Source organism: Protopterus annectens, chromosome 2.part1 (assembly GCF_019279795.1).
Source record: "Protopterus annectens isolate FY-2018-M chromosome 2.part1, PAN1.0, whole genome shotgun sequence".
Taxonomy (NCBI): Eukaryota; Metazoa; Chordata; order Ceratodontiformes; family Protopteridae; genus Protopterus; species Protopterus annectens.
In genome coordinates, this window is record NC_056729.1 from 679,451,823 (window position 1) to 679,468,840 (window position 17,018).

Consider the following 17,018-nt stretch of genomic DNA (forward strand, 5'->3'; position numbering starts at 1 on the left):
ATCAGAAACTCAGGTCTCTGAGTTTGAATCAGAAATCTGAGGAAAAAATCCTGAATCTGTCTCTGAACCTTCCTGTTCAGAATCTTAAATCTCTTCAGGGAAACAGAAACCCCTATTTCTTTAACCAGAAGCTATTTTACAAGAAGGATCAATAGCCTGAATTACACCCCAAGCCAGACCCAGTAAACTAATCCTGTCTAAAGAAATTTTAGGAGTAGTAAATAAAAATTTGGTTTTCCACTTCTTTTTGGCAGGAAAACAGGGGCCAGCCATGTTACTAATCCAAGCAGCTCCTTCCCCAGGGATGGGTACAGCATTCTGGAACAGGGAAACCTTTCCTATTCCCTCTCCCAGGGCCAACAACAGTGGTTCTTTCTTGGATGTGGCTAATCCCAGGTCCACAGTGACTGTCAAAAAAAAAAAAAAAGTGGCCCATTTAAAAGTTACAGTCTCGAATCCATTAAAACACAGCACTCTTAGCTTTAAAATACATTTCCTGAAGAGGAAAGTAGTAAAACATCAATAAAATTAAGAATTTGAAGTTTTTTCCCCCGAAGGGAACTTCTGTCCAGCAAAGGAAACCACAAGCCAACCACTGACCCTCAAAAGCATCACAGGAGTGTACTCTTCAGTGGCAGTAAAGCTGCTTGACAGTTTGGGTGCATGGAAGGTGACCAGAAGCTTTGGAAGCTGGTCGGCCATTATATCCTTGGTAGAATATAACCCACATAGCAAAGGCTACTGCAGCTGTGATCAATATGATGAATGTCCACTATTGCCTGGGCCAAAGGGGAACAAACAATCTTGGAGAATCATTCTGACTCTTCAGAATGATGCTGGATATCATTGGAAATTTGTACGGGAACATTCCTGTCCGTGGAAATGAAATAAAATATCCAGTTTTGAGGTCTGTCTGCAAAAAGTCCTGGAGAACTTATCTGTCTGATATGAAAGGAGGAGAACGGATCTATTAGAAGTGTTGCTGGACCCCCTTCCCCAATTCAATTTTCATTCCTGAGCATCTGTCCTGGTCCTGCTCAGGTTGTCTGCCACTACATGAAGGAGGCTTGAAGAGCAAGACCATTCTGGATTGCAGTCTCCCAAGCTACTGTAGCCAACCTGCGCACAGAGTAAGACTTTATGACCCCCCCCCACTTGAGTACCAAATTACTGTGGTGTTGGGTGTAATTACCTGCGTCGGCCTTGAGGACAAAAGGTGAAGAAATTCTATAGCATGGATCACAGCTGACATCTCTCACATCTGTGTGACTTGGCTTGTCTGTTTTGTCCTACAACCTTGCACATTCACCCCTACTGATTCAGCTCTCCATGCAAAAATACAAAGCATCTGCTACAGATTGGATGGGGGGGGGGGGGGGGACAACAGGAGACTGGATTTGTGGCAATGAAAATAAAATAAGCACCTTTCATGTCTAGAGCTACCAAAAAACTCAAATAAGGAATGAGGTAACAGCCTTCATAAGTTCAACATTTCAAACTTTGGCATTTTCAACACAAACTGAGAAAGGAAATGTTGGAAGCAGCCTTCTTTGGAATCAGAAACATTCTCTGTGTTATAGGGGTACATACAAACTGACCCCAGGGCATGCATGCATTTTAAAAGCAGCAGAAACAGGTTTATTTGGTTTGGCAGATGAGAAGGAATACCCAGAAAAAGAGGGAGATTTTCACTCCATTTGTTAACTCCCCTCAGCTGTTGTTATCAAAATCCATTTCTCTGACACAAACTAATAAAGATGAGAATGGGAACCAGTCTACAAGACAGATTTGAGGATGCAACACAGAGAGAGTGGGGCAGGGGATGAATGCAATAGTCATTCTGAAATGAATTAGTTTGCTTGACAAAGGCTATTCAGTTCTGCAGTGTACATCACTACTTGCAGTACCTACTGAATTCTTAATATTTCTGTAAATTTTTTTCAGTGTATTTGTGCTTTTAACTGTTATAGGGATTTTCTCCCCTTGTATATAATTACTTATAAGCTACTGTAAAATGTTTTTGTGGAGCCTCTCTCTTCAGCTCATTGTAAAATATTTAATCTGTTGTTCTGCTTTTTCCCCTTCTATATAATAATAACAAAAACACATTTAATCAGTAGTTGAGTAATCTGTTGTGGAGCTTTTCTCCCTAGGCCTCTGCTGAAAATGGACTCAGTCGGACATTCCTGGATATCAAGGGACAAATAAATAAATCTCCCTTTTTCTGGAAGGATTCCAGCTTTTCATTTGACTCTTCCTGCCACTTTTTCTTAGAACCCTGCTTGCCAGACACCTGCTGGGATTGTTTGTTTTGCTTTTTGAAAACAGACCCAGTGTTTTTTATAGTTTTAGAAAAGGAGATCTGAAAAATATCAGTGACCTCCCCCTTGCATTAATTTGCCTTTCCATCTGTTTGAGAACCTGTGCAGCAGAAGGATCAAACAAAATCTCAATTTAAAGGACAACTCAAAATCTCAGATTTGAGATCCTCAAACTTCTGATTACATACCCAAGCAAAAAGTCTCATTACAACAGCAGAACCTGCAGCCCTGGACACAGTCAGTACAGTCATATAACCTCTTTAAAGAATGTTTAGAAACTTGGCGGCTAGCAGTAATAATGGTTCATGAAGCATCTACCTTCTGAAAGGAGAGTGTTAAAATAGGCCAGCATGTACTTCAACATATGAACTTGGTGGTTTAAAATTCTGTAGGCCAGAGCCAAAAAAGAAAATTCTCGTACCAAACCTGTCAAATGCTTTACCATCATTGTCACGAGGAGACGAATTAACATAGTCAAAATCTTGACAGCAGCTGCAGAAGTAGCAGAAATGGTTGCTTGGTCAGACCTCAAGTAACAGAACAAATACTAGTTACACTGTGAAACTTTATAAAGTCTGTCTTCTCAGGGACTAAGGATGGACTATCAGCATTATTGCAGGCAAGGTCAAAAATGCAGATACAATTGGATGAATGGGAGTGCAATGTGTTGTATCTACTTGCAAAATGTTACATTTCCTTAAGGAAAGGGAGCGTCCAGCTGTTTCCACTGAAAACAAAAGTCATTCTGGACACAGTCTCAGAAAAAGAAAATTCCTCAGCAGCAGGAGGAAATGAGGAGTTATTTTCACTAGAATATTGGATATGGGGGGAAAAACACAGAGGAAGACCTAGCCTTTATTAAAAACACCGGATAAAGAATCCTCATGGACTGTGGAACAAGAATTATCTTAAACAGTCACATTTCTATTCTGGTCCAAATGATTCAATCTTGTTTTGTAAGATTCCCCAATTCTGCAACAGTTTAACCTTTGTCATTCCCTCTAAATGACACATGTTACTACTTAATCATCTCTCTCTTTTATTACCACTCTGTTTTTAAACTCCACCTTCATTTTTATCACACTCCCTAGCTATATTTTCAGAAGAATTTTCTGTCTCTCATTTCTATTCCTTAAATTCCTCTCTGTTCCAAATGATTCAAAGCCTGCAATAAACCCCTAGCCGAAGTAATTAACTCATCTTTATGAGCAAAGAAATATTACACTGGACAACAGATTTTTAAGTATGTTTCCAAGGGACATCCCTAATACAGGACCAGTTTTAAGGATGGCACCTCTACCTGGGAAATATATCACTTATCCTGGCCACCCCAGGAAGGACTTTCTAGTGCAACTCCCATGACTGAAGAACAGGGCTTTCCCATGCCCATTAAGGGCACATGAGTAGCCGCATAGGACATGGCTAACCCTGGTCCATGGTGGTGGAAGAGACTACACCAGAGAATCCCGGAGACCCTGTGTGTGTTCTAAGGAAAAACCTGTGGCCACTGCAGTCACCCACTAGTGGTTTTGGAACCGACTAAGCTCACAATATAGGCAAGGACTCCTTAGCAGTCTTCTTTTACTTGGGTACAATAATAGGGGAAACTTTAGGACTGGTAAGTGAATTGATTTTTCCTAATGAAAAGGAAGTCTGTTCCCTGTAAGTGCAGCTGGAAGGATTTGGTCGGAAGGTAAGCTGCCATTAAGGTGTTAACGAGCAGCACGCACACACAAATGTAAGCACACTTCTGCAAATATACACTAGTCCCAGTAAAACTCAAAAGTAAATGCAACAGTACACTTCTGCCAAAAAAATTCAAGAAATAACCTGTAAAAATGGACTGTGGTCATTTGATAGTCTAGACAACACAGTAAAAAATATTACTCAAATGCCAGGATTAGGCACAGAAGAAATTTTACACAAAAACAAATAAGTGTGGAAGAAATTCCTCAACAGGGATTAATCTGCCAAAGAATAGGAAGAAAGAGCTGACCTTCATTTCTATGATTCCCTAGAGGAGCACTCACGAGGGCGGCAAAAAATGTACTGAAGGATTTTGGTGCCCAGCTGCATTTTTCTCCCTTAGGCGCATGAGCTTCAGCAGCCTGGGTGTATGAGTGGTGGAAAGCGAAGACTAGCCGGCTGTTATAACCTTGGCAGGATGGAACACACATAGCTAAGGCTACTGCAGCACTGAACTGTGACTAACATGAGTACTTCTATCAAATTATAACCCTTCATTACCACAAGATGATTCAGGTGAAGTTTATTTTCTTTTTACTTAAGCTTTTGCATGTTATCTGTCAAAGTTCACACCACTGTGCTCTTTCTACAGCCTGACGTCATGCTACAATGTCACCGATGTGGGTCCCTACTGTTTTATCATGACTTCCTGCAATATATGAAAAGCTGTACTGCAGAGGTATTACACGTAAAGAAAAATGTAGTTAAGACAAACTGAAGTCAGAGTATTTGTGGCATGTTTAGCTTAATTAAGCTCTAGATCCATCCATTCCTGCGACTCCTAGACCAGATATGATCACAGGGAATCTTATGTAGGCACCAAAGCGGTTGCTAGGCTCTATTTTTTGGATAGCCAGTGATCACAGGAAAACTGTGGTACTTTTGACAACTAAATGACCCTGTTTTTGGTGTCTTTGGAATAACTGTACCATCATCATCAGAGAACTGGATCAAGATGATTTCCATTTTTACCATCTGTTGCCACATCCTTTGATGATCCACCCTTGTTGACATTAACCTTTCCTTTTTTTCTCCTTTTTGTAAAACTCTTGACTTGGCCATGTTACAAAATAAAGTGAAAAGATAAAATACTAAAAGATTGTTACATGCAGTAATCAAACGGCAACATTATACCACACAGTTATATGTTTTATCAAATTCAGACTGAATTTCTTTGAAGGAAAATTTAGAAGCACTGACAAACATGAGTCACTAACTAGACAAAATTATGCCCATGCTGACAGACGAAGTACAGCACTGACAGTGACAAGAATAGAAGAAAGCTCCTAGCAATACTGGCTATTTATCAGTGTCTTATGGTCCACAAATCACTGACAATAGGTGACTGAATCATTTATATGGATAAGCCACAGGTTCCATAGGTTGGTACTAGGCTATCGGCCCTAGGGCCTTACCAAGCGTAGCCATAACAATTCCCTGGATATTTCTTCCCACAATATTTACTTCTCTGGACCCCTGTCTAGCAGGGAGACTGACATGATCCCCAGTGTGAATTCCCCATCTCCCATCCAATCATGAAGGTTCCTTTTGAAGAGGGCCAAGGAGGTGCTCTGCTTGACATGTATGGGCAGTCTATTCCAAAGTCTGGGAGTCTCTGGGTCAGGAACCTATCCCTCCAGCATGTTTTGTTCATTGTGATGACATGGTTTAGATCCCTGGAGCATGTAGTTCTGAGAGATTGGGATTTCTTTAAGTGGAGCATGTAAGTTGACATGGCCTTGTATGTTAAGCAGAGATCGCCTCTGAGTAGACGATATGACACAGAGTATAGCTGGAGTTTTTTTTAGACTGACAGCATATGGCATCTGCTTTAGGCCTGTGATTCTTTTAGTGATGTATTTCTGTGGCCTTTCAATCTGTTGCAGATGTCTTGTGAGGTACATACCAAACAGGGCATTATACTCTATAATGGGTCTAATGAGGGATGAGTACAGTGGGACAATGACCTCCTTTTTTCTGGATGAAAAGCCCTTAGTGATGAGGTGTGCCACATAGAAGGATTTCCCCGACTGTTGTGGCGATGTGGTTATCCAAAGTGAGACCACTGCCCACCTGTGTCCCTAAGTCTCTCATCACACTTTTGATGCTTAGTGTACTGCCACCTATGTGGTAATTTATGGGTACATGTTTTTTTCCAAAGTGGATAACTATACATTTCTTGGCATTAAGCTTGAGCTCATGGCTCTGGCACCAGGCATCTGTTTCTGTAAGGCCCTTTTGTAGAATATCCGCATCATTTGGGGATTCAGTAATGGCTCCCAGTTTGCAGTCACCTGCAAACTTTGTTAGCCAGAGTCTCTTAGTGTTGGCCTGTACTTCAGAGAAGTAGATGCCAAACAAGAGTGGTCCCAGGACTGAACCCTGAGGTACTCCACTTGTCACTTGTCTGGAGCTGGATTTGGAGTCGGCTACTTTTACAGTCTGGGTTCTGTCAGTAAGCCAGTTGGCAACCCATCGAGTGACGTAGGAATTTATGCCCAGCTTAGTAAGTTTATCCATGATTCCAGAGTGGGGGATGGTGTTGAAGGCCTTGGCAAGGTCCAGATAGGCTGTGTGGACTGCCTTAGCCTCATCCACAGCTCTGGAGACTGATTCAAAGTCGTCAATCACATTCAGGAGACGAGATCGGCCCTTCACAAACCCAAACTGGGTGGGGTCCAGTGTTTGACAAGCCTGATCTGCAAGGGCATGGAACGCATTATCATGGAACTTATAAACAAAGACATTGGCAACCTTCAGACTAATGGGACGGTAGTTCCTGGGATCCAAGGTGGATCCCCCCTTGTGGAGTGGAATAACTAACTGTGCGACACTCAGTGGGCATGAAGCCTGAGATGAGGCTATGATTAAACATGACACTTAGGTAAGGTGCCAATTCATTTTGTAGTTCATGTAGTATACAGCCTGGGATGTCATCTGGTCCCATGGATGCTGTATTCTTAGCTTTGGAGAGTGCGGTTTCTACCTGTGTGGCCGTGATTACTGGAATTTGGCAATCTTTGGGTATTGAGATGGGCCCTTTAGGGGGTGAAGTTGGCACTAAATCAATCTGCCAGGATATTGGCAATATCCTTGGGATCAGTTTATTTAATGCCATTCTTTTGTAGCTCGGAGCATATGTGAGCATTGCCATTTAGATTCTTTACATAACTATAGAATGCCTTGTGGTTGTCTTTGGAATCTTTGGCAATTTTATTTTCATTAACTAGCTTTTGAGGATTTTATGAGGGATCTCCGCTTCTTACTGAGGCTGGTAAGGGAGATTTTCCTCTTTTCTGCAACAGTTTCTTCCTTCTGTTGTATAGTTTGTTTATAGCAGGGAACCACCGGATTGCCTTCCTTTTTTTGGAGAAGAGCACCTTGGTTCTATCTGGGATGGCACGATTCATGCATGAGTGGATGTGCTCGTACAGTGCCTTAGTGTAGGATTCTGCAGTCGAACTTTCAGATCCTGTCTGCTTGGGTGTCGAGGTTTGTCCCTTTTGGCTTCAGTAGCATGAAGTTGGCTTTGGAGAAGTTTTTTTAAGGAGGTTTCCTTTCTGGGGGGTGGGGGTGGGGGTGGGATGTGGATGTCAAGGGTGATTTGCTTATGGTCAGACCTGACCAATGAGGGGGTGACCACTGGTGTGGAACATCTATCTCCCATGTTGGTAATGACCAGATCTTGGATATTGGATCCCCTGGTGGGACAATGGATTAGTTGATCCAGGGCATTGGAATTTATGAATTCCAAGAACCGTTGGGAAAAGGAGTTGGTACCAGAGTAATTTTCCCAGTTAATGGCAGGGTAGTTGAAATCACTCAGTGTTAGGGTGTTTGGCTATATCTTACTATTTTCCAGTATGTTTAGAAAGGTGCAGTGAGAATCTTGGGGCATGGTGGGGGATCTGTAGCAAGCTACAATTTGGATTGCAGTCTTACCTAGTGTTAGTTGCACCTGGAGAATTTCAGATGCATTATAGGTTCATAGGTTCATACTAGGCTATCTGCCCTAGGGCATTTATAAGCCTAGCCAGAATGTGTTTGGCTTTCGCCACCCATTTTAAATTTATTTTGCTATGCCCTTTTTCGAGGTTAGTATACTGTGCCTCTGTCTAACAGTGACACAGAAGTGATACCCGGGTAAACCTATGATCTCCCATCCACTCATCAAGATTCCTCTTGAAGAGAGTCAATGAGGGACTCTGCCTAACCTGGACTGGGATTTTATTCCAGAGTGAAGGGAGCCTCTGGGTTATGAATCTGTCCCTCCAGCATGTCCTATTTATTTCAGTGCTGAGGTTCAAGTCTCGAGCGTAGCTCGATGGGATTTGGATTTTCTGAGGTGCAGCATGTCCATTAATTCTGGGTTGGACATGGCTTTATACGTCAGGCACAGATCGCCTCTGAACAGGCGGTATGCCACTGAGTAGAGCTGGAGTTTCTTTAACCGGGCAGCATATGGCATCTGTTTGAGCCCTTTGATCCTCTTGGTGAGGTACTTTTGGGGTCTTTCCAGTTGCTGCAGGTGTCTGGTAAGGTACATCCCAAAAGGGGCATTTTACTCAATTATGGGCCTGATGAGGGATGAGTAAAGAGGCACGATGACCTCCCTGATCTAGATGCGAATCCCTTCATGATTAGGTGGGCTATATAAAATGTTTTTCTAACCACTTTGGCCACGTGGTTGTCAAATGAGAGATTGCCATCAACTTGGGTCCCCAGGTCCCTAATTACTTCTTCTGTACTTAATGGATTACCACCTATGTGGTAATTTGTGGGCACTTTGTTTTTGCCAAAGGGGATGACTATACACTTTTTGGCGTTTAGCTTGAGGCCATGGCTCTGGCACCAGTTGTCTGTTTCTAGGAGGCCCTTTTGGAGGATGCTTGTGTCGGCTGGAGAGTCGATTATAACGCCCAGTTTGCAGTCATCTGCGAACTTGGTCAGCCACAGTCCTTCCGTGTTGGCCTGTACCTCCGAGAAATATATACCGAACAAGAGAGGTCCCAGGACTGAGCCTTGTGGGACACCACTTGTAACTGGTTTGGAGTCTGACATGGCTCCAGCAATTCTAACCATGTGGGTTCTGTCCTTGAGCCAGTTTGCAATCCATCTAGTGACATAGGGGTTTATATTTAAGCTGGTGAGCTTATCTATAATGCCCGAGTGGGGTATTGTATCGAAGGCTTTTGCGAGGTCCAGGTAGGCTGTGTGGACCACCTTCCCCTCGTCAATGGCCTTGGTGACTGTTTCAAAGAAATCAACCAGGTTTAAGAGGCAGGATCTGCCCTTAACAAAGCCGAATTGGGTAGGATCCAGTGTCTGTAGGCCCCAATATCTTTATTTATGAGGTCCATGATGATCCTTTCCATAGCTTTGCAGACCAAGCTAGTCAGGCTTATGGGGCGATAGTTTCCAGGATCCGTTGAGGCACCACCTTTATGGAGAGGGACCACTGTTGCTGTACGCCACTCTTTGGGCACATATCCTGTAGTAAGGCTGAGATTGAACTGTAGTTTTATGTTTGGGTTTAGCTCTTCTTGGAGTTTATGTAGGACGCAGCCCGGGACACCATCTGGTCCCATTGATGCTGTGTTTTTTGCTTTGGAGAGGGCGGCTCTTACCTGAGCATCTGAGATGTCAGGGGGGCAGCACTCTGCTGGGATAGATATTTGCCTTTTGGTGGGGAGGGGGGGGGGAGAAGTTTGCGCTTGAACCTGTCAGCTAGGATGTTGGCAATGTCTGTGGGTTCGGTGTATTTTTTGTCATTTTGGACCAATTCTGAGCATATCTGGGAATTACCACCCAGGTTCCTAACATAACTAAAGAAAGCCTTGTGATTATCCTTAGTGTCCTGTGCAATTTTTCTCTCGAAGCTGGCCTTAGACAATTTTGTGTGTGCCCGTAGTTTTTTGCTAATAATGATCAGTGATGCCTTCCCTTTTTGGGATTTTGCTCTATCATTTAGTAGCTTCCTCCTTCTATTGTATAGTTTGTTTATGGCTGGGGTCCACTAGACAGGACGTCTGCCTTTGGAGGATTGGGTCTTGGTTTTATTTGGGATTGCATGATCCATGCATTCCTGAAGGTGTTCATAGAATGCGTTTATAAAGGATTCTGCGGTCTGGGCCGTATTTTCCACAGGCCCGGGGGCTTTGAAGGATTCCACCTCAGTTTTGAGGAGTGTGAAATTTGCTTTAGAGAAGTTTTTCACTGCGGTTTTCTGGGCAGGGGGTGGGGTCGGGATGTGAATATCCAGTGAGATTAGTTTATGGTCTGATCTTACCAGTGAGGGATACACTTCTGGTCTGGAGCATAGAGTCCCCATGTTGGTGATGATCAGGTCCAGTATGTTTTCCCCTCTTGTGGGAGTGGTAACAAGTTGTTCCATAGCATTTGAATTTATAAAGTCTAGGAACCTTTGAGCTAGGGTGTTGGAGCTAGAGTAATGCTCCCAGTCTATGTTTGGGTAGTTGAAGTCGCCCAATATAATGGTGTTTGGAGAGACCTTCATATTTTCCAGTGTTCTCAGGAAGGCCGAGTGGGGTTCCTGGGTTTGGGAGGGTGGTCTGTAGCAGGCTATAAACTGGAAGGCAGTTTTACCCACTGTTAGTTGCACATGGATAGTCTCTGATGCTTCGTGCTTTGCCACCAACCTGGAGGTGTGGGTATCTTTGATGAATATCGATACTCCCCCTCCTTTTGTGGTTCGGTCCTAGTTTTGGGGCGAAAAGCATGGTATGAGGTATATGGGGTGCTGGGTGGTGCCCTGAACTTTTCTTTCTTTACTACTATGCGATGTCGATGTTGCTATGGAGAGAGAGTTCGAAAGTGCATGCATCTTGGTTTAGACTTCTGGCGTTCAGTAGCATTACTCTTAGTTTCTTATCCCTTGTGACACCTATGGAGGTGGGTTTGTCTTTTGAGCCTTGCCTAAAAAAGGCACTATGGGGGTAGCAAGAGCCTTTGCCAATATCCGAAAGCCCAGGAGTGACAGGTGCAAGCCGTCCCTAGCGAAGCATCGTGGCTTGTCGAGCATATCATCCCAAGCTGACAGGCATTGGATCCCCTTTGAATGACACCAGTACTTAAGCCAATTGTTGAAATTGATCATCTTGTCTTCATATTGTGGCATCATTCTTGGTGAGGGTAAGATGCTACTCAAGGTCAGGGACATACCGGCCTGGGCTACATGCTCAGAGAGCTCCTTTATGTCTCTTTTCATGTAGTCCAAGGAGGTATGTCTCAGGTCATTCACACCAGCATGGACAATGACTGAGTCATATTTGTACTTGCCTTGGAGTGACCTGAGTGCTTGTGTTATGTGGCGGATCCTAGCGCCCCACAGGCTGCTCACCGTGACCCTCTCCTTGTTCAGCCTGGTGAGCGGGACGTCAGTGTGCCTGACGATAGAGTCACCTATTACAAGTGTATCAGGTGTGTTGTTTAGTCTTAAGGGCTGTGACTGTTTGGCACACTGGCTTTGTGAGATATGTGTTGCACGTGTTTTGTTTTGGGGTAGTGGCTGCTTGGGTGTCTGCTTTGGAGGTCTCTGCTGCTTCGGTTGTGTTCGCTTATGTTGGGCAACTAGCCTGGAGGTGTGAATATGGACACTACTCCACCTTTAGTGTTTCGGTCTTGGTTTTATGGCCAAAAAGTGTGGTAAGAGTTGTAGCCCGGTATTGCAGGGGTGCTCTCTGGAGCCTTGAACCAGGTCTCAGCTACTGCACAGATATCGATGTTCTCCATTTTTAGGAGTGCCTCGAGAGAGTGCATTTTGAGGTTTAGACTTCTAGCACTGAGTAGCATTACCTTCAGATTTTGCATGCTTGTATCTGTTACGATGGTGGTTTTATCCTTTGAACCTTGCCTAAAAAAGGCACTATAGGCGTGGGCAAGAGCTTTAGCCAGTAACCTGAATCCCAGGGGTGAAAGGTGCAGACCATCTCTGGCAAAGCATCATGGTTTGTCAATCATGTCTTCCCAGGCAGACAGATACTGGATCCCCTTTGAATGACACCAGAAGCTTAGCCAATTGTTGAAGTCAATCATTTGTCCTTATACTGTGGTATCATTCTGGGTGAAGGCAGGATGCTACTCAGGGCTAGGGTCATACCTGCCTGGGCCACATGATCCAAGAGCTCTTCCATGTCTCTTTTCATGTAGTCCAGGGAGGTACGTCTCAAGTCATTCACTCCAGCATGGACAACGACAGAGTTGTATTTGTACTTGTTGTGGAGTGACTTGAGTGCATGCGTTATGTGGTGGATCCTGGCACCCGACAGGCAGCTGACTGTAATTTTCTCCTTGTTCTGTCTGGTGAGTGGGACATCAGTGTGCCTGACTAGAGAGTCACCTATGACTAAAGTGTTGGGTACATTGTCTTGCCTTAGGGGCTGTTTTTGGGTGACACACTGGTGTTGTGAGCTATGTGTCACTTTGGTTGTGATTGGTGTTTGCTTGCGTTTCAGCTTCGGAGGTCCTTATTGCTTGGGCAGGTTAATGTTAAGGGGCTCCGCATATGTGGATTTAGTGTTGCTATGTCTGGGTGTTGATGGTGTGGGTTTTGAAGGGCTATGAGTTGCTTGAGGTGAAGTGCAAGTGTTAATCTTCTCCTCGACTATCTAGCACAATCTTGGCCGGAGAGAGCTTTGCTTCCATTTTGGCTATGTAAGTGCATCTCTCGCAGGTTGTAGTGTTGGGTGGTAGGAGGGGAGGATTGTCTGTGTACATGAGGCAGTTGCCACATTGCCCCAGTATGCCCAGATTCACCTGGTGGACAGGAGAAATCACGGGAAGCTGACCCTTGGACATACCTGTTTAGGTGCTTTTTTTGTAAAGTATAAGAGCTGTTTTCCCTTACCCTTTTGCAAGGTACTTTGCAATTATAGGCTGTTTAGTGCCTATGATTAAATTCTCCTTACTGACAAGGAGAGTTGAGTGCTTGTATCAGTTTCAGGCTTCCTAGTGCTTTCCAGCAGGTTCTAGATCAAGTGCTTGCCACAGGGGTTCAGATTTTAGTAATACTACTGAGAAACCAGCTAGTTCTAAGGGAAAATTTGAAGAGCAGGTGTTCTGGCACCGGGAATAGTGTAACTGTAGCCTTGCAGTGCTGCATGATGCGAAAAGAAAGTTGAAAGGGATAGAAATCAGCCCAACAGGCTAATAAAATTACAATTTCAGAGCTGGAAACCACTCCTCTAGCGTTAGATAGGCCGTACAATGCTCACCACTCCCACTGGTAAGCACTAGGACTTCCTTCTACCACAGCAAGGTCTGAATATCTCTGAATACAGAAAATAAAGTCCTGAGACAAGCAAAGCCTGGGATATGGACTGGCTAGGAAAGGTGAGAAACGAGCAAACAAGATAGTATTTTTTTTTGTTAAAACAGGCTAAACAATGCAATAATACAGTAAATAAACGCAGAAAAGTCTAGTACACTGGAGTGTGTAGTCCTAAACAGTAAATGCAATTAAAACTCTACAAAATTAGCAATTTAAAACTTTTTAAATGAAGCAAGGCAAGTGCACAACTGAAAAACTATTTAAGAGGCAGTAATACAGCAGAATAAGTAGCTAGTCCACATATACACAGAAGTTTATATATACAGAAAAGCAGCTAAAACACAAACAATTCAGATACAGTGCAACCTAGAGCACTTGAGTTAAAGCAATATTAAGGCAATTACAGTTATAATAAATGCTCTAAAATATACTCTATATTTCCAAAATGTTTGAGAAGCACAGTCAGAACACAAGGAGATTCAGGCAATTTTTTTTTTTATAAGGGAAAAAGGAGAAACAGAAGGCCTTCTCAGATGTTCTCTCTGTATTAGGTAGAATGAGCTAATGACACTAGACTGGGAGGAGTGTCCCAGATCAAATTTACAGTAGGGGCGGGCAACTGCAAAGCCACCAAGAATAACGAGACACGAACAGGGAGGAAGGGTGGGGACCAATACTAAAGCTATTAGCCTACACTCTTTAGACAGTAAACACTACAGAAAGCCACAAAATGAAAGTTTTTAAACAGATAAAGGAGCAAAGAGACTCTACAGAATGCTTTTAACTGCAAACAAATCAGTTACCCGTGCAGATTAGTTAATAGCAATAAAATGCACTAAAAACTATGCAGCAGGCAATACAAAGTGCTATATATAAATTGCTAGAAACAATAATCAGTATAAATAAGCCAACAAAACAGGATGCTTGTATATCTCGGATCAGAGTTGTAGTCAACGCCCCTCCTCCACTCTGCTCAGTGTGTAGACAGAAATCCTCTCAAAGTTGGGGCTTAAATACCAGAAGATACAACCTTAGACAACTTTTTTTTTAAAAAAAAGCACAAAAGAACCAGCCCCCCACTAGCCAGCAGCCAATTAACACAATCTAGCCAAGGTAAAGAAAGGCTTCTGCTAATTCAAGATGGCCTGTTCATCACAGCTGATAAAACAATGGCCAAGATAAAAGCACATAAGGTAAACCAAACCCAAATGTCGCTGTTTTATTGATACAGTATCCCTCCTTGAAAAAGGTATTGCAGTTACAACCACAAACACTGACTGGTTTATTTACTACTATTCCTCTGTAGAATACACTGCACACACGACAACTTCACTGAGCAACCATATGTGTTGCTGTGTCAGTTGAACACAAACAAGCAGTCTTTCCCAGATCTCCACTGCTATTCAGTCTAAAAGACAGAATGCCATTTGCAGTGAGCTTGACTCAGTCTCTGCATTCATGGACTGGCACTTAGAGTAACATTCATTCATCACAAAACATTCCTAATGACAGGGTGAGCTCTGTGAGGAAACATTCCTACAGGCAAATTATTTGAAGTTGTGATCTGTTCTGATAAACAATTGTACACACAAATTTAAACCAGAGTTTTTTCCGCATATAGCAAAGTTCACCCCATCAAAAGAAGGATGCCAGAAAGCCAACAAAATGTGCCAAAGTGGGGAAAAAAGGAGATCAAATCAGACTGTAAAATTCACCTGAAATTTCGAGAACAGCTTTAACAATGATGAAAAAGAAACAATATACTCTATTGTGAATAAATGTGTGACTACTTACAGAATTAAAAAAAAAAATTTCCCCCAAAAATCGAAGGCCTGGGGTCATTTTGATACCCATCTGGGTGCACTGTGTGCTTTGCAGAGGGGTCTTGGTAAAATAAGAAAGTTTCATCTGCCAAGCTAGCCATAATGTCTGTTACTGAGGATGGACCTTTTCTAACCAGTTCAGTAGACTGACTAAGTGGAAACAGCAAGCCATTACTGTCTAGTAAATGCAATGAAATAATATGATTTAAACAGATGATAATTCAATGAATGATATTCTGCAGGAAGGCACCTTGTTTAATAACATTACAAGGAATGCTATTATGTGTAATGAAGGCTTGCTATAATTTATTTATTTATTTTTTTTTTTGGGGGGGTTACTTTACCTTTGCTGTCTGTGGATCATTGTCCCTCTCCCCAAAAAAAAAAAAAAAAAATATATATATATATATATATATATATATATATATATATATATACACACACACACACACACACACATACACGGTTCCACTTCTAACCATCGAAATTTCAAAACATCAAAATTCTGATCAAGACCAGAACATCGAATTTTGAAACATCGAAGGTTACAAGTGTAACCAAAAAGAAAAAGAAAAAGAAATGTTAACAATTGTAAGCAGGGGAGCTTTGCCCCTCCCTGCACCCCCCACACACCCCCTACTTTAATATTCCAACTCTGAGACCGCACTACAGTGGAGTAAAGGGAAATCTCCCATTTAGAGCTATATGCAGAAGCGCTAAACTTGAGATTTTCTGTACCATGGGTCTGTAGTGCCATCACACAGATGGCACAGATACACAGTATGCAGATGGCACATAGATACACAGTATGCAGGGCACCTCTCCCACCTACACTTACCTTTTTCTTCCCCTTAAAACCTTCGATGATTTCAAACTTGATGTTCTGGTCTCGATGATCTGAACTTCGATGTTTAGAAATTTCGATGGTTAGAAGTGGAACCATATATATACACACACAAACACACACACATTATATATATATATATATATATATATATATATATATACACAAATGCACACTCACATACATACACCATATAGACACACACACAGATCTTCTATGCTTGATCAAACTTTCAGAACTCAAAAGAATATATGGCCGAGACCATATGTTCGAAGTGCTGAAACCGATAAATAGTGCATTGAGATCACTGTACAGAGCAGAATTCGGGAGTTGCAGTCTTCCTGACTATAGCATAATCTCAGAGTTGGCACATTTAAGTAGCAGGGGGTGTGGGGAGAGCAGCCACCCACATGGGGAGTGCAGGGGGGCTTGCCCCACTACAAAAAGGTTAAGTAAAAGTGTTTTGTTCCGTGTTTTTGTTTTTTCTTTTGAAGTTTCAGAACTTCGAACATATGGTCTCGGCCATATGGTCTTCGGAGTTCTGAAAGTTCGATCAACCATAGTAGATCCACACACACAAACATACATACCAAAAAATGTGTACATTCCTGGAATTTCAACAGGTACCCTCTGAAAATTAGACTGCAGTTTTGTAAGCTTATTTGGTTACCAAAACATAATACATGTATTTAATATCCAGTTATTTCAGATGTGCACAGTCAGATGCGATTATATCAACCAATGAAAAAAAATATTAGTGTCTAGCATTTTATATATCTTACACACACACATACAGTTTTAATATTTGTTCTTTACAGGACAGCACTTCCATCCCTCAGTACAGACTAAAGCTTTTTAAGCCTGACAAAAGATGGTGTGCTTTTAAAAGTGCTGGCTTAATATTCCCGTGGGCAACTGTTGGGAACAATGGAAATGAGATGATCAGATGAAGTACAGCATCAGGACTCTCAATTCATAGAGATGTCATTCTTTAT

At 42.5% G+C, this 17,018-nt stretch overlaps 1 protein-coding gene across 3 annotated transcripts in view; it reads right to left on the reverse strand.

Annotated features, from left to right (window-relative positions):
* MTUS1 (microtubule associated scaffold protein 1) overlaps positions 1-17,018 on the reverse strand; it is a 2,531,455-nt gene that overhangs the window by 794,736 nt on the left and 1,719,701 nt on the right. The window lies entirely within an intron of this gene.